Source organism: Oncorhynchus nerka, linkage group LG7 (genome assembly GCF_034236695.1).
Source record: "Oncorhynchus nerka isolate Pitt River linkage group LG7, Oner_Uvic_2.0, whole genome shotgun sequence".
Lineage (NCBI taxonomy): Eukaryota > Metazoa > Chordata > Actinopteri > Salmoniformes > Salmonidae > Oncorhynchus > Oncorhynchus nerka.
This window is the reverse complement of record NC_088402.1, coordinates 65,309,180-65,327,615: the sequence shown is the minus strand read 5'-3', so window position 1 is coordinate 65,327,615 and position 18,436 is coordinate 65,309,180. Positions and strand designations below refer to the sequence as shown.

The 18,436-nt window shown below is 40.7% G+C and overlaps 1 protein-coding gene across 1 annotated transcript in view; it reads right to left on the bottom strand.

The window, feature by feature from the left end:
* pex14 (peroxisomal biogenesis factor 14) overlaps positions 1–18,436 on the bottom strand; it is a 103,480-nt gene that overhangs the window by 37,821 nt on the left and 47,223 nt on the right. The gene's annotated exons all lie outside the window — the stretch shown is intronic.

The window sequence follows — 18,436 nt, the reverse complement described above, 5'->3', positions numbered from 1 at the left end:
TTTAGAGAATTTGGCAGTACGTTCAACCGGCCTCACAACCGCAGACCACGTGTATTTTTTAATTTAATTTATTTAACTGTGTGGTGATGTGTGGACTAGTGGTTTGATGATGTCAACTTTGTGAACAGAGTGCCCCGTGGTGGTGGTGGGGTTATGGTATGGGCAGGCTTAAGCTACAGACAATGAACACAAGTGCCTTTTATTGCTGGCAATTGGAACGCACAGAAATATTGTGGCAAGATCCTGAGGCCCATTGTCGTAACATTCATCCACCGCCATCACCTCATGTTTCAGCACGGTAATGCACTGCCCCATGTTGCAAGGATCTGTACACAATTCCTGGAATCTGAAATGTCTCAGTTCTTCCATGACCTGCATACTCACCAGACATGTCACCCATTGAGCATGTTTGGGATGCTCTGGATCGACGTGTACAACAGCTTGTTCCAGTTCCTGCCAAATTTACCACGGAACCCGCACTTGAATGCACTCCCATGACTCCCATTCTAGGCGCACCAAAATTTCCAATAGTTTTTCCTGAAGTGCCTTGTGAAAGCCTAACACTGTAAGATCGCATTTTATGACTTAGCTAGTCATGTTGGCAAAAGAATACCCAGATTGCGATTTATAGTGTATTTCGATTGCGTAAACAACAACAGTTATTGTGTGATCGTGGGGAGGCATGGCTATGTTCTAAACAAAAAACTATAAGTGTGCTTGCTTCAGTTCCTCAACGACACAGCTAGGAGAGCAAAAAAAAAAGAAGAAGAATAATTTAAGTCTTTCTTTGAGTCATAAAAGTGCATTGAATTACTTAGGAACTGATCATTTCCCCATAATCTCCATGGTTATGCATATGCTTTCTATATTTATTCTGTTAGAATTTTTTTTATTTGGCACTGTCCATGTAGGCCAATTCCCAAAAGAGTAAAGGGTTAACTCTTCAAACCTGATTTGTAGTATAGGGCCCTGGGCTGGCTGGGTTATGCTTCCACCATGGTAGCTGGAATTGTGCAGTAAAGAATCATGTAAAAAATTAAATATCTTAGCTAGCACAGTACGGTTAGGGTACACCCTATAGTGTGAATCAGGCATTGGACAGCACCTCTTCAGTTACCCAGACATCTGCCTACAGCAGACAGCAGAGCAGGATCAAACAAAGAAAGCTGAAACCCTGTTCTCACTAACGGCCACCAAAGGCAAAGAAAATCAGTCTGTCCACTTCTCCAGTTATATTTCCCAGGTGGAGATCTCATACACCCCAGACAGAGAAAATGCATTATTTTAATTTCCTCATTGTGATGTAAATGTATTACATAATTTTGCAAATGCCAATATAACTTAATCTTCAGATCTTTTTTAATGATTTTAGTGATGATTAAATTGCAAAGAGCTCCCTAATGGAGAATGGGAGGGGGCAGGGAGTCTTATTTTATTTTGTGGACTGAAAGGATTTTATTTCCGTCGCCATATGCTTCCATGGGTATGTGTCTCGTCTTTAATGAGCATCATAATCTAAACAAAGACAACTTTCAATGAGCTTCTGAAAAAAGTCTGGCATTGTTCATTCCGAGATCAACCAAAACACAACAGTTGAGAACTAAAATCAAATATACTGATGTGACTCACTAGACAAAAGAACAGGGTCGTGTTCAGTAGTACATACTGTAGCAAAACACTTTGCAGCAGAAAACGAAAACAAGCATCTCTTATTGGATACGTTCAGTTAAGTACCTCCCAATTTCAAAACTTTTCCTCCCTACTGACCATGACTTTAAACACTTCCAATCAGATGGCTCCATTGAGGCTTGTTGCTGGGGAGAGGTATAAGGGCTAAGGTGTGGACCATAAGGCACTTTCCTCTGTATTGCAATGTGTAGCATCACTGGCTTGCTCCTGCTACCATTTTACCTCCATTTCCCCGTGTGATTTCCCTGAGTGTGCTACTGGGCTTCCTGGGTTTCCCTTCCTCCTGCCTTCTGACAGAAAATCCCCATTGCCGAGATGGCCTTTTAACTTGGGCCATTCCCCTGGGCTTTGGACCATTCTACTCCACACAGCAGGCCTCCCTGCAGTGCTGTGTCATCCCAAATGGCACCCTATTTCCTATTTAGCGCATTACGTTTAGGGCGCTGGTCAAACGAAGTGCACTAAAATAGGGAATAGGATGCCATTTGGTACGCACAACTGAGTTGCAAGAGAGTCAAGGGGGATGAGGTTTGCTTCATTTGAGACCGCTATTCTTATTTGCTGTACTATACAGGGCTGTGGGAATGGCGGAGAGATGAGAAGAGGGTTGAGAGAGGAGAAGAAGTGATTTGTTGAGCCATCTGTACACACATCAGAGTCTGAAATCCATGTGGAGCTAATCATTACAATATCAACATGTGTTGTGTGACATTAACACACACACACACCATTTCTTCTATTAAATGTCTATGAAATGAGAGAGCAATGACTGCCTGTTAACCAAATCATTTGAGAAGCATTGTGTCACCCAAGTACCTGTGTGAGTGCGATGCAGAAGACTCATAATTGCGGTCCCAAAAGATGTCAAATGAGTATTTACTGCCCATCTACAAACCCATCTTGATGAACAAGAATCAACCACAATCTAGCCCTCTTTTTGACATCTTCATGAGGGGCTCTAAAGGTTCTTGGAGAATCAACATGTGTGATGCTGAGAGGCACCTACAGTATTTAAATGCACCAAGGGCTTCAAATGGCCATGAAAATGGTTGAATAATTTAATGCAAATATTAGCCAGCCTGTCGTCAATGGCGGGCCCTGAGTGCCAGGAAGTGGCCACCGCCATGTGCTGAGCTCGTGCAGTCAGGCTGCACTGTCCAATAAGCAATAATGTGTCCCTGAACTCCGGATTCATCTGACCACAGCAGACACAACAGTGGCAGATTATTGAGTGAGACATGCAAGGGTTGCATCCCGAATGGCACCCTATGCACTAGTTTTGACCAGGGTCCCTACAGGCTCTGGTCAAAACTGGTGCTCTATACTATATATAGGGAACAGGGTGCCATTTGGAGCACAAGCCCATATTTCCATTTCACCATAGAATGAAAAAACATATTTTAGTACCCTGGGAGAGGTTCCAATTTTCCCTTTTCACCTTGAAATGTAGTTTCTCCAAAATAACTTTATAAAATGTCCTCTTAAAAATATGTGCATGTTAATGGTGTTGGACCTCTTTAATGTTGTTGTGTGTGCAGCACTATGAAAGGGCTTATTTACTTTACATCAAAATAAAATGCATGGAAATTCATAAAGCTGTTAGGTTTTCTTGTCGAATTAAAGCTTGCTCCACTATTGTGTGCTCTGATCCGTTGATTGTTCAGAAAAAGGCGACGACAAATGAAAGACACCTCATATCCATTTAGAAAAGAGAGAACAAGGTGAAACAGATTTTTACATATAAAAGGAAAAGCCTACAAAAAAGGATTGCGGAAATTTATTACGGGTTTCCAAACCTGTGGAATGACCCCTGGACCCCCATTTCGGATCGACCTGGCGAGGAGATGAATTTTTTAAGACATAAATTACATCTAATGACGACACCGTAAAAAAGAACAATAATGGAAAGCTATTCTGTATTTCATTATACTGTATTTGGTGCACCTGATACACGCCGCGCCTGTTTATGAGTCGCCGTATTAGCAGATGCTCAGCCGAAGCATTTGCTGTGACCTTGCCATTCTCATTGGGGCATGAAATTACGGTGCTGGCACCTCGATATTACAGCTATAAATACTGTAAACCGCATATCTGGCCTACGTTTTCTATTGTCTTTCAACATAAACCTGATCGGTATTTATTTAAAGGAAAACCCATTGCTCGTCACATTATTTACGCCTCTATTTTCAGTAGGCTCTTATTCTCAGGGCATTTTTTTAAGGGCAAAGGAGGCGGCGAGGCCCAGCCACCATAAAACACATTTTTCCAATTCTGGCACATCTGAACTTTATGGGTTAAGACCCGGCCCGGACAGCCAATTATAAAAATTGCTTACTAAAATATTTTGGGTGCTAAAAGGTGAATGCTTTTTTACTGTCCTACAAGGTGAATTATTAAGTTGCCCTTGAATGAAAATTACTTACATTATGAATATGAATTCTTTTAAATATATGTCAGGGGTCATAAATAGATGGAGGTCAATGGGTTATTGAAAGCCGGAGTGCAACTTTAACCTGTTTCTCATGCTGTGCTGGAGGAGATTCTAGTCATGTCATTTGGTGTCCCCGAGAATGGCACTATTGCTGCTTGAAAATGGCATGCCCTAAATAATGACCACTCTCATAGCTTATTCATTTATGTATTAAAAAAGAAGACTCTCCTCTCATTTCCCTGCTTTATCGCCTTGTACTGATGACAAAGTGGGAGAGAACTGGGGCTAGGTGGCGCCGTGGAGTAATTTATAACCACATCAATCCCTTTACCTTCTATGCAGGCCTTGGTCATTGCCATTTTTGTCCGAGAGGTGAGTCGCATAACCCCACTTGCAAACAACATCCTATTAATATCTGGAATGATGAACCTTATCCTTACCCTTCATATCAATAATGGTAATCAAATGTTCCCCATGACCCTCTCTCAATGGCCCACTACTCAGGGTGAAACCTATTATATATAGTTACCTGCTGTATTACTTCTTCAGCTTATCGAGCCAAACAACTACTGGAAGCTTATTTTCAGAATAAAATATTTTATTATTTTAAAAAGTCTATATGATTATTCTGAATATGATGCCACAGTAGACATATCCCCAGTCTACCAGTCATTTTGCAACGTAATCAGGGCAGTTACTGCTTCCCTTCTGGACATGTATCAGTGTCTCAGCTAAAGGCCTGCTTTCAAAACATGTCGAAAGAAGGCTAAGGGGTGTTTTCACTGTTGCCGAAATGAGATTTTTTTTGGGTCGTTACATGTAGCCTACGTGTGCACTTGCTAGTTGCAAAGGGAAATCGTTGTGCCAAAATGAGGCACAGAGCTCTTCAGGTGCTGCAACTGTTAATTGTGGGGCCTAGATAGCACAACAGCCAATATGAGTCAGGAATACATTACCGCTCATTACAAAAGAGAAAACATAACTTTTAGATGGCAATTTCCCCCAAATCGTGCCTGTTGTGATTGGAAAACAACCATTGATGCGGACTATGTGGACTTATTCATCTTGACCCAAAGGGGGGTCGTTAAGCCGATGTACTGTTTATGGCACTATATAGCTTGGCACTGATTATATCCCTTATTTTGCATGTAAGTAGGGACAACATGAGTGGTCTATTATTCACTATATCAAGTCAAATGAAGGTGGAAAGGATCCGTTTGAAAATACCCCTCTATGCATGCTGTAGGTTTAACGTTCAAGATCTCAAAACAAGTCAACTACCTGACACATAGCCATCAGCGAACATGCATAATTGCATATTGATCTCAAAAATACCTATTTTTACTAGTTCTGGAGAGTCTAAGTTTCTAACATCTCCTAGAATAAGATATTTTAGACACTTTATTAATCAAATAGTCATATCGGGGCTGTGAGAAATACTTCAGCACATTTCCCATTCATTCAGTGATATTGACCGTATGCAAAACACAAAATGACATTTTTTTTCTATGCATATTGAAATAGACCACATTATTACGATCTCCTTGGGGGAAAAAAAGCTGAGAAATAACAAGAGGCATCCTTCAGCGTAGATTAGGGCACAAATCTGCAAGGAAATAATAATGTGGAGGCGAGATTATTGTGTAAAGAATCTGCAACATGCAATCAAAGTGTGCCCTGTTTTCCCCTTCATCAGCTGGCCAGCATAAGTACTGGCAGAGAGAGGAATCCAATTTAAATTCCACTCTACCGGGTGATGGTATTGTTTCATTTTATGTGTGCTTTGACATTTCTGCCTGTTAATATAGAGTAAAATCGGGAAGTATTTACATAAATATGACATTAAACTCTATTAGAAATTAAGAGTGACATATATTTGTGCTCATAGCAGAAGGGAGGAGGTAATTGAGTTCCAGGGTCAAAAGGTTGAGAGAAGTGTTTGGTAGGCTGTGGATACATGGAGAGAGGAGGAGGAGGCAGTGACTATTGGACTGTCATCTTGTCCATCATCATGTTTGCCTTTGCTCGTAAAGGATGAGACAGACAACGGGCCAATAGTCACCACATTCATTGGTATGGGGTGTGGCCTTCTGCAAATTAAATAGGAGTTGACTCATTTCAATGCTGCTCTTACATGTGAATGTAGGCCTACTCATGAATTGTTTTTAGCAGAATAAGTGACAAACATATTTAAAAAGAATATACATTTATTATGAAAGTATATTCTCTAACTGAACATAACTAAGATAAAAAATATCAATGAACAATGTACCTTTATTTAACTAGGCAAGTCAGTTAAGAACAAATACTTATTTTCAATGACTGCATATGAACAGCGAGATAACTGCCTTATTCAGGGGCAGAACGACAGATTTTTACCTTGTCAGCTCAGGGATTCGATCTTGCAACCTTTCGGTTACTAGTCCAACGCCCTAACCACTAGGCTACCTGACGATCCTTTAAAAAAAAAAAAATCATTAGCTTGCTTCTGACTTACCTAGGATGTTGTCTTTTCAACCAAACCGTTTTACATATCTGTTAGTTGGTTATTTAGCAAAATCCAGAATAATCTGTTTAGCATTTTTTGAGAATTTAGCAATGCTAGTGAAAACAGATTGTACCAGTTAGCGAGGCATTCAAAAGCATGATTCAAGCAGGAATGGTTCAAATCTGCATTTCTTACTACTGAAAGCAGAGCTGTTTCTCCACGCTTTTGAATGAACCACTAACTGATGCAATCCACTTCCAGTAACATTGCTACATTATCCAAAAATGCTAAGCAGGAGATTCTGGACATTGTTGAACCAACTAACAAATGTAAAAATGGTTTCGACAGTAAGTCAGTCAACACCCTAGGTAAATAAGAGATACAACTTTTTTAAAGTTAACTATCACCATAAACTTTAAATATGCCTTTGAGCAACATTATCCAATTGTTAGCTTATTATTTTAATCATATCAACACCAGTAGGCACCAGTGCCTAAAAGTTTGTAAGAGAATTCTAAATTCTAACCCACTGACTTTGAATTGAGTCTGTTCTTCGGAACATTCCAGATCAACATCAATTGACATTTGGAAATGTTCTTGATATGATTTCAAATTCTAATAGTAGAGAAAATAGTGAACAATTAGTACAGTTTATTTTTTCCCTATCATGATGGGAAAGGATTCAAAATGGCATGACAATGATTTGAGATTCAAATATGTTTTAGTCTTATATCAAACCATTTGATATACAATAGGACATATCACATGAAAGACACATTTTACCCCTTGAAGAAAATGTACTTTGTAATAATATGAGAATTCTACCTTGTGTTGATAAGGTTTTAATAACCTCTGCATTCTGCATACCTAATCAATGAGTCTTGCAAATAATGCAGGCGACATCATCAAACGTAAGCCTATTATGCAGACCTTTCTGGCTCGGAGCTTTCTTTATTTGAAACTCTACCCCCCCCAAAATATGTGCTAAATCTAACAAGAGCGAGAATGATGGGCATAACTCATTGGGAAGTCTTCTGCAATAACATGAATAAGGGCAAGGCGAACTTGCTTCAGTGAACTCAGCAGGACCATGAAAAAAGGAACATTTTATATGAAATTTAATAAACTGAAATTGGTTTAAGATTAGTCAGCACTTTGTCTAGAAGATTAGTTTCCCTCCTACCCTTCAACACATGCAAGGCGCTCACAAAGTGATACAGCATTGTGACATAATTACATTGTTCAAGGTGAAGCTCAGTAGAAATGGCTTTTTGCTTACAAGGCAATTTGAGAACATGCACATTTACAAATATCATAGTAACCTGGTGTTACTCAAAGGCAGTCCAGGGAAAAGAAACCAAAAGAAAACAACACTTGCTTCAATCCAATTTTGGGGTCACAGGGAAAAAAGACCCTGGACCAACTGATGTCTGCTTTGCGATATTACAGTCGGGGTGTGAATTGGCTGAAGTGCTCTCTATTGGTAACATTACCATATACACTGAACAGAAATATAAACGCAACATGCAACAATTTCAAAGATTTTAAGGAAATCAGGCAATTGAAATAAATAAATTAGGAGCTAATCTATGGCTTTCACATGACTGGGAATACAGATATGAATGTGTTGGTCACATATACTGTACCTTTAAAAGGCACTTGATTGTGGCCACACTCCTCTTCAATGGCTGTGCGAAGTTGCTAGATATTGGTGGGAACTGGAACACGCTGTCGTACACGTCAATCCAGAGCATCCCAAACATGCACAATGGGTGACATGTCTGGCGAGCATGCAGGCAATGAAAGAACTGGGACATTTTCAGCTTCCAGGAATTGTGTAAAGATCCTTGCGATACGGGGCTGTGCGTTATCATGCTGAAACAAGAGTTGATGGGGGCTGATGAATGACATGACAATGGGCCTCAGAATCTCGTCACGGTATCTCTGTGCATTCAAATTTCCATCGATAAAATGAAATTGTGTTCGTTGTCCGTAGTTTATGCCTGCTCATACCACAACCCCACCGCCACCATGTGGTACTCTGTTCACAACGTTGACATCAGCAAACCGCTCAACCACATGATGCCATACATGCTGTCTGCCATCTGCCAGGTACAGTTGATACTGCGATTCAACCGTAAAGAGCACACTTCTCCAGTGTGCCAGTGGCTATTGAAGGTGAGCATCATCTCCCACCGAAGTCATATATGACGCCAAACTGCAGTCAGGTCAAGACCCTGGTGAGGACGACGAGCACACAGATGAGCTTCCCTGAGACAGTTTGACAGTTTGTGCAGAAATTCTTCAGTTGTGCAAACCCACAGTTTCATCAGCTGTCCGGGTGGCTGGTGTCATATGTTCCCGCAGGTGAAGAACCGATTGTGGAGGTCCTGAGCTAGCGTGATTACACATGGTCTGCGGTTGTGAGGCCGGGTGGACGTACTGCCAAATTCTCTAAAACGAAGTTGGAGGCGGTGGTAGAGAAATTAACATTGCATTTTCTGGAAACAACTCTGGAGGACATTCCTACAGTCAGCAAGCCAATTGCACGCTTCCTCAAAACTTGAAACATCTGTGGCATTGTGTTATTGCAAAACTGCACATTTGAGAGTGGCATTTTATTGTCCCCAACACAAGGTGCACCTGTGTAGTGATCATGCAGTTTAATCAGTTTATTGATATGCCACTAGTGTCAGATGGATGGATTATTTTGGCAAAGGCGTAATGCTCACTAACAGGGATGTAAATACATTTGAGAGAAATAAGCTAATGTGCTTATGCAACATTTATGGGATCTTTTATTTCAGCTCATGAAACTTGGGACCAATATTTTACATGTGTTTATATTTTGATCATCATCCCTCAAGCATGTCCAAATGACTATTTTGCCCAAAGACGAAACATGCCAGGTTGTGTGTTTTATGTTTTCTCCCAATTTCTTGTGGATCCATGTGCCTTTACTATTTCAGTACTTAAATGACTAAAACCAGATAAAATTATGAAGAAAAGATAATGGACCTATATATGTTTTAAATAAGATCATATTTGAGAACTAATAATCACCAAAATACAAACTAAATAGTCAAGGAGAATCTAAAATAAAATAAAAACTATGCATTTGTTAGATTTTGTTACAATGTTTATGTGACCCATGGCAAAATGTGTAGAATTGCAGGAAATTCGTTTTAAAACCGCCAAAATGCGTCACTGCAGTCAACTGGAAGGCTTCTAAAATGTTACGTCAGCGACCATTACCATTGGCCAGGCCCATGACCCTGCCCCCAAACATTTATTTCTTGCACAGAATAGAATAGGCTGACCTTTGTACTATGGGGGATAGTACAGTCGTGGCCAAAAGTTTTGAGAATGACACAAATATGAATTTTCACAAAGTCTGCTGCTTCAGTGTCTTTTAGATTTTTTTTTTTCAGATGTTACTATGGAATACTGAAGTATAATTACAAGCATTTCATAAGTGTCAAAGACCTGTATTGACAATTACATTAAGTTGATGCAAAGAGTCAATATTTGCAGTGTTGACCCTTCTTTTTCAAGACCTCTGCAATCTGCCCTGGCATGCTGTCAATTAACCTCTGGGCCATTCTTGCATAATCAGTGCTTGGCGTTTGTCAGACTCTGTGGGTTTTTGTTTTTCCACCCGCCTCTTGAAGATTTACCACAAGTTCTCAATGGGATTAAGGTCTGGAGTTTACTGGCCTTGGACCCAAAATACCGATGTGATGTTCCCCGAGCCACTTAGTTATCACTTTTGCCTTATGGCAAGGTACTCCATCATGCTGGAAAAGGATTTGTTCATCACCAAACGGTTCCTGGATGGTTGGGAGAAGTGGCTCTCGGAGGATGTGTTGGTACCATTCTTTATTCATGGCTGTGTTCTTAGGCAAAATTGTGAGTGAGCCCACTCCCTTGGCTGAGAAGCAACCTCACACATGAATGGTCTCAGGATGCTTTACTGATGGTATGACACAGAACTGATGGTCTTCTCCGGACAAGTTTTTTTCCGGATGCCCCAAACAATCGGAAAGGGGATTCATCAGAGAAAATGACTTTACCCCAGTCCTCAGCAGTCCAATCCCTGTACCTTTTGCAAAATATCAGTCTGTCCCTGATGTTTTTCCTGGAGAGAAGTGGCTTCGTTGCTGCCCTTCTTGACACCAGGCCATCCTCCAAAAGTCTTCGCCTCACTGTGCGTGCAGATGCACTCACACCTGCCTGCTGCCAATCCTGAGCAAGCTCTGTACTGGTGGTTCCCAGATCCCGCAGCTGAATCAACTTTAGGATGCGGTCCTGGCGCTTGCTGGACTTTCTTGGGCGCCCTGAAGCCTTCTTCACAACAATTGAACCGCTCTCCTTGAAGTTCTTGATGATCCGATAAATGGTTGATTTAGGTGCAATATCCTTGCCTGTGAAGCCCTTTTTGTGCAAAGCAATGATGACGGCACCTGTTTCCTTGCAGGTAACGATGGTTGACAGAGGAAGAACAATGATTCCAAGCACCACCCTCCTTTTGAAGCTTCCAGTCTGTTATTCAAACTCAATCAGCATGACAGAGATCTCCAGCCTTGTCCTCGTCAACACTCACACCTGTGTTAACAAGAGAATCACTGACATGATGTCAGCTGGTCCTTTTGTGGCAGGGCTGAAATGTAGTGGAATTTTTTGGGGGGGATTCGGTTCATTTGCATGGCAAAGAGGGACTTTGCAATTCATCTGATCACTCTTTATAACATTCTGGAGTATTCTGGAGTATATGCAAATTACAAATTGAGGCAGCAGACTTTGTGAAAATTAATATTTGTGTCATTCAAAACTTTTGGCCACAATTATGTAAACTCCCGACTTCAACTGTATTTTCACACTACCGTTCAAAAGTTTGGGGTCACTTAGAAATATGCTTGTTTTAACCACGAAAACATACATGAAGAGAGATGCAAAATGAATAGGAAATTTGGTCAAGATGTTGACAAGTTTATAAATAATGTTTTTTTTTGGAGCTGTGCTTTGGGTCATTGTCCTGGTTGTGGAGGAAATTGGCTCCAATTAAGCACAGATCACAGGGTATGGCATGGCGTTGCAAAATGGAGTGACAGCCTTCCTTCTTCAAGATCCCTTTTACCCTGCATATATCTCTCACTTTACCACCACCAAAGCACCCCCAGACCATCACATTGCCATGCTTGACAGATGGCGTCAAGCACTCCTTCAGCATCTTTTAACTTTTTCGGCATCTCACGAATGTTCTTCTTTGTGATCCAAACACCTCAAAATTAGATTTGTCTGTCCATAACACTTATTTATTCCTCTGTCCAGTGTCTGTTATTTTGCCCATCTTAATCTTTTCTTTTTATTGGCCAGTCTGAGATATGGCTTCTTTTTTTAAAACTCTGCCAAGAAGGCCAGCATCCCAGAGTCGCCTCTTCACTGCTTTTTTTGCGGGTACTATTTAATGAAGCTGCCAGTTGAGGACTTGTGAGGCGTCTGTTTCTCAAACAAAACACTAATGTACTTGTCCTCTTGCTCAGTTGTGCACCAGGGCCACCCACACTTTCTATTTTGGTTAGAGCCAGTTTGCGTTGTTCTGTGAAGGGAGTAGTACACAGCGTTGTACGAGATCTTCAGTTTCTTGGCAATTTCTCACATGGAATAGCCTTCATTTCTCAGAACAAGAATAGACTGACGAGTTTCAGAAGAAAGTCCTTTGTTTCTGGACATTTTGAGCCTGTAATCGAACCCACAAATGCTGATGCTCCAGATACTCAACTTATCCAAAGAAGGCCAGATTTTTGCTTCTTTAAATCAGCACAACATTTTTCATCTGTGCTAACATAATTGTAAAAGGGCTTTCAAATGATTAATTAGCCTTCTCAAATTATAAACTAAGCTAACACAACGTGCCATTGGAACACAGGATTGATGGTTGCTGATAATGGGCATCTGTACGCCTATGTATATAAATATATATATATAATTTTTTAAATAAGCATTTTCCAGCTACAATAGTCATTTACAACATTAACAATGTCTACAATGTATTTCTGATCAATTTGATGTTAATTTAAAATCTTTCAAAAACAAGGACATTTCTAAGTGACCCCAAACTTTTGAAGGGTAGTGTATAGAAAACAGTGGACTGCATTTGGACTTTCAAAAAAAGGTGTTCCCTAACGGATTCAAATAAATGCTAGAACGCGCCAATTGGATCGCACTAGCTCGTGCTTGGCACTGCCTACCTCCTTGCTTGTTCTGCCCACTATGATTAATTTGCTCCCATTGGAAACAACAGGCTCTCATCTATCTCGGGTTAGTTATAAAAATCTTTGGTGCGAGCATCAAACAAACAAAGGATTTTAAAGAAGAAAAGAAAGTGGATACATTTATTCTCATGAAGAGTGGAGTAAATGGCACTGGATTAAGAATAGTCCTTAGTTGCTGCTAATGAGAAGCACAAAGCAAGTACTTTTCAAAAGATATTGGAAGTCATTATAGCCTGCTGATGTGTGTAGTAGCAGCCGGTAACAATGGATTTGGTTTCGGGTTACCTCTGGTCATGGAGCTTTTAGACTCACTTTTCACTGCTTTGCTGCTCTAATGATAGAAGCCAAATCCCTGAGCTCTTACTATGAATTAGTCCCCAAGTAAACAACTGTTTTGAAAAGAGGGCTCATAAAGAAAATGGGCTCATAAACAAGCAGTGATCAGTTGTAGAACAATCTAAGCCAATGTCCTGGGTGCCACTGCCAACAATTCATGAACTACTTAAGGGCCCAAGCCATCTCAATCATTAAAAAGTCAGTGCAGCTTGTGAAGTTGGGGTGTCTTTCTTATTTCTTATTCTTATTATGTGATTTAAATATTGACTGGCTATCATCAAGCTGCCCACTCAGGAAAAAACTACAAACCGTAACCAGTGCCTGCAACCTGGATCAGGTTGTCAGTCAACCCACCAGGGTAGTTACAAACAGCACAGGAATTACATCTTCAACATGTATTGATCACATCTTTACAAACACTGCAGATATTTGCTTTAAAGTAGTGTCCAAATCCATAGGATGTAGGAATCACAATATAATAGCCATATCTAGGAAAAGCAAAGTTCCAAAGGTTTGGCCTAATGTAGTGTATAAGAGGTCATACAAGAAGTTTTGTAGTGATTCCTATGTTGATGATGTAAAGAATATTTGCTGGTCTGGTAGAGAGAATTATTTATTTAATTCCTTTCATCACATTTCCAGTGGGTCAAGTTTATATAAACTCAATTAGTATTTGGTAGCATAGCTTTTAAATTGTTTAACTTGGGTCAAATGTTTCAGGTAGCTTTCCACAAGCTTGCCACAATAAATTGGGTGAATTTTGGCCCATTCCTCCTGACAGAGCTGGTGTAACTGAGTCAGGTTTGTAGACCTCCTTGCTCGCACACACTTTTTCAGTTCTGCCCACAAATGTTCTATACGATTGAGGTCAGGGCTTTGTGATGGCCACTCCAATACCTTGACTACGTTGTCCTTAAAAACTTCTTATGGCTGAAATCCCGTTAACGGGATCGAATTTGACAACAGCCAGTGAAAGTGCAGGGCGCCAAATTCAAACAACAGAAATCTCATAATTAAAAGTCCCCAAACATACAAGTATTATACACCATTTTAAAGATAAACTTGTTGTTAATCCAACCACAGTGTCTGATTTCAAAAAGGCTTTACGACGAAAGCATACCATGTGATTATGTTAGGTCAGTGCCAAGTCACCAAAAACACAGCCATTTTTCAGCTAAAGAGAGGAGTCACAAAAAGCAGAAAGAGATAAAAATGAATCACTAACCTTTGATGATCTTCATCAGATGGCACTCATAGGACTTAATGTTACACAATACATGTATGTTTTGTTTGATAAAGTTCATATTTATATCCAAAAATCTCAGTTTACCTTGACGCGATATTTTCAGTAATGTTTTGCCTCCAAAACATCCAGTGATTTTGCAGAGAGCCACATCAATTTACAGGAATACTCAGGAATACTCATACATACAAGTGTTATGCATAGAATTAAAGATATACTTCTCCTTAATACAACTGGTGTGTCAGATTTTAAAAAAGCTTTACAGCAAAAGCACACCATGCGATAATCTGAGTACAGCGCTCAGTCAGCATACAGATACCCACGATGTTGTTGGGTCAACAAAAGTCATAAAGAGCATTATAAATATTCCCTTACCTTTGATGATCTTCATCGGAATGCACCCCCAGGAGTCCCAGTTCCACAATAAATGTTTGTTTTGTTCGATAAAGTCCATCATTTGTCCAAATACCTCCTTTTTGTTCGCGTGTTTAGTCCAGTAATCCAAATGCACAAGGCACAGGCACAAAGTCCAGACAAAAATTCAAAAAAGTTCCATTACAGTTTGTAGAAACATGTCAAACGATGTATATAATCAATCTTAAGGATGTTTTTATCTTAAATCTTCAATAATATTCCAACCGGACAATTCCTTTGTCTTTAGAAATGAAAGAAAATGGAGCTCGCGCTCACGGGCGCACGCGTGACTAAACTAAGCTAAAGGCTTTCAGCCAGACCTCTGGTTGAAACAGCTCTTATTCGCTCCCCTTTCATAGTAGAAGACTGAAACAACGTTCTAAAGACTGTTGACATCTAGTGGAAGCCTTAAGAAGTGCAATCTGACCCCATAGACACTGTATATTGGATAGGCAATCACTTGAAAAACTACAAACCTCAGATTTCCCACTTCCTGGTTGGAATTTTCTCAGGTTTTTGCCTGCCATATGAGTTCTGTTATACTCATAGACCTTATTTGAACAGTTTTGGAAACTTTAGAGTGTTTTCTAACAAAACGATGGTCATTATGGCCAAACCGTTCTATTTTTGTTTCATCAGACCAGAGGACATTTCTCCAAAAAGTACAATCTTTGTCCCCATGTGCAGTTGCAAACCGTAGTCTGGCGGTTTTGGAGCAGTGGCTTCTTCCTTGCTGAGCGACCTTTCAGGTTATGTCGATATAGGACTCGTTTTACTGTGGATATAGATAGTTTTGTACCTGTTATCCTCCAGCATCTACACAAGGTCCTTTGCTGTTGTTCTGGGATTGATTTTCACTTTTCGCACCAAAGTATGTTCATCTCTAGGAGACAGAACGCGTCTGCTTCCTGAGCGGTATGATGGCTGTGTGATCCCATGGTGTTTATACATGCGTACTATTGTTTGTACAGATGAACGTGGTACCTTCAGGCGGAAATTGCTCCCAAGGATGAACCAGACTTGTGGAGGTCTACAATTGTATTTCTGAGGTCTTGGCTGATTTCTTTTGATTTTCCCATGATGTCAAGCAAAGAGGCACTGAGTTTGAAGGTAGGCCTTGAAATACATCCACAGGTACACCTCCAATTGACTCAAATGATGTCAATACTAACTCAAAACTACAACACTAACTCAAAAAAGTTCTGGGACACTATAAAGTCCATGAAGAATAAGAACACCTCCTCCCAGCTGCCCAATGCACTGAAGATAGGAAACACTGTCACCACTGATAAATCCACTATAATTGAGAATTTCAATAAGCATTTTTCTACGGCTGGCCATGCTTTCCACCTGGCTACTCCTACCCCAGTCAACAGCACTGCACCCCCCACAGCAACTCGCCCAAGCCTTCCCCATTTCTCCTTCTCCCAAATCCAGTCAGCTGATGTTCTGAAAGAGCTGCAAAATCTGGACCCCTACAAATCATTAGGGCTAGACAATCTGGACCCTTTCTAAAATTATCTGCCGAAATTGTTGCCACCCCTATTACTAGCCTGTTCAACCTCTCTTTCGTGTCGTCTGAGATTCCCAAAGATTGGAAAGCAGCTGCGGTCATCCCCCTCTTCAAAGGGGGGGACACTCTTGACCCAAACTGCTACAGACCTATATCTATCCTACCCTGCCTTTCTAAGGTCTTCGAAAGCCAAGTCAACAAACAGATTACCGACCATTTCGAATCTCACCATACCTTCTCTGCTACGCAATCTGGTTTCAGAGCTGGTCATGGGTGCACCTCAGCCACAATCAAGGTCCTAAACAATATCTTAGCCGCCATCGATAAGAAACATTACTGTGCAGCCGTATTCATTGATCTGGCCAAGGCTTTCGACTCTGTCAATCACCACATCCTCATTGGCAGACTCGACAGCCTTGGTTTCTCAAATGATTGCCTCGCCTGGTTCACCAACTACTTCTCTGATAGAGTTCAGTGTGTCAAATCGGAGGGTCTGCTGTCCGGACCTCTGGCAGTCTCTATGGGGGTGCCACAGGGTTCAATTCTTGGACCGACTCTCTTCTCTGTATACATCAATGATGTCGCTCTTGCTGCTGGTGGGTCTCTGATCCACCTCTACACAGACGACACCATTCTGTATTTTTCTGGCCCTTCTTTGGACACTGTGTTAACAACCTTCCAGGCAAGCTTCAATGCCATACAACTCTACTTCCGTGGCCTCCAATTGCTCTTAAATACAAGTAAAACTAAATGCATGCTCTTCAACCAATCGCTGCCTGCACCTGCCCGCCTGTCCAACATCACTACTCTGGGCGGCTCTGACTTAGAATACGTGGACAACTACAAATACCTAGGTGTCTGGTTAGCCTGTAAACTCTCCTTCCAGGCCCACATCAAACATCTCCAATCCAAAGTTAAATCTAGAATTGGCTTCCTATTTCGCAACAAAGCATCCTTCACTCATGCTGCCAAACATACCCTTGTAAAACTGACCATCCTACCAATGTCATTTACAAAATAGCCTCCAATACCCTACTCAACAAATTGGATGCAGTCTATCACAGTGCAATCCGTTTTGTCACCAAAGCGTCATATACTACCCACCATTGCGACCTGTACGCTCTCGTTGGCTGGCCCTCGCTTCATACTCGTCGGCAAATCCACGGGCTCCATGTCATCTACAAGACCTTGCTAGGTAAAGTCCCCCCTTATCTCAGCTCGCTGGTCACCATAGCATCACCTACCTGTAGCACGCGCTCCAGCAGGTATATCTCTCTGGTCACCCCCAAAACCAATTATTTCTTTGGCCGCCTCACCTTCCAGTTCTCTGCTGCCAATGACTGGAACGAACTACAAAAATCTCTGAAACTGGAAGCACTAATCTCCCTCACTAGCTTTAAGCACCAACTGTCAGAGCAGCTCACATATTACTGCACCTGTACATAGCCCACCTATAATTTAGCCCAAACAACTACCTCTTTCCCTACTGTATTTATTTTATTTATTTATTTATTTAGCTCCTTTGCACCCCATTATTTTTATTTCTACTTTGCACATTCTTCCACTGCAAATCTACCATTCCAGTGTTTTACTTGCTATATTGTATTTACTTTGCCACCATGGCCTTTTTTTTTGCCTTTACCTCCCTTATCTCACCTCATTTGCTCACATTGTATATAGACTTGTTTATACTGTATTATTGACTGTATGTTTGTAATACTCCATGTGTAACTCTGTGTCGTTGTATGTGTCGAACTGCTTTGCTTTATCTTGGCCAGGTCGCAATTGTAAATGAGAACTTGTTCTCAACTTGCCTACCTGGTTAAATAAAGGTTCAATAAAATAAAATAAGTAAATAAATTAGCCTATCAGAAGCTTCTAAAGCCATGACATCCTTTTCTGGAATATTCCAAGCTGTTTAAAGGCACAGTCAACTTGGTGTGTGTAAACTTCTGACCCACTGGAATTGTGATGCAGTGAATTATAATTGAAATAATCTGTCAGTAAACAATTTTTGTAAAAATTACTTGTGTCATGTGCAAAGTAG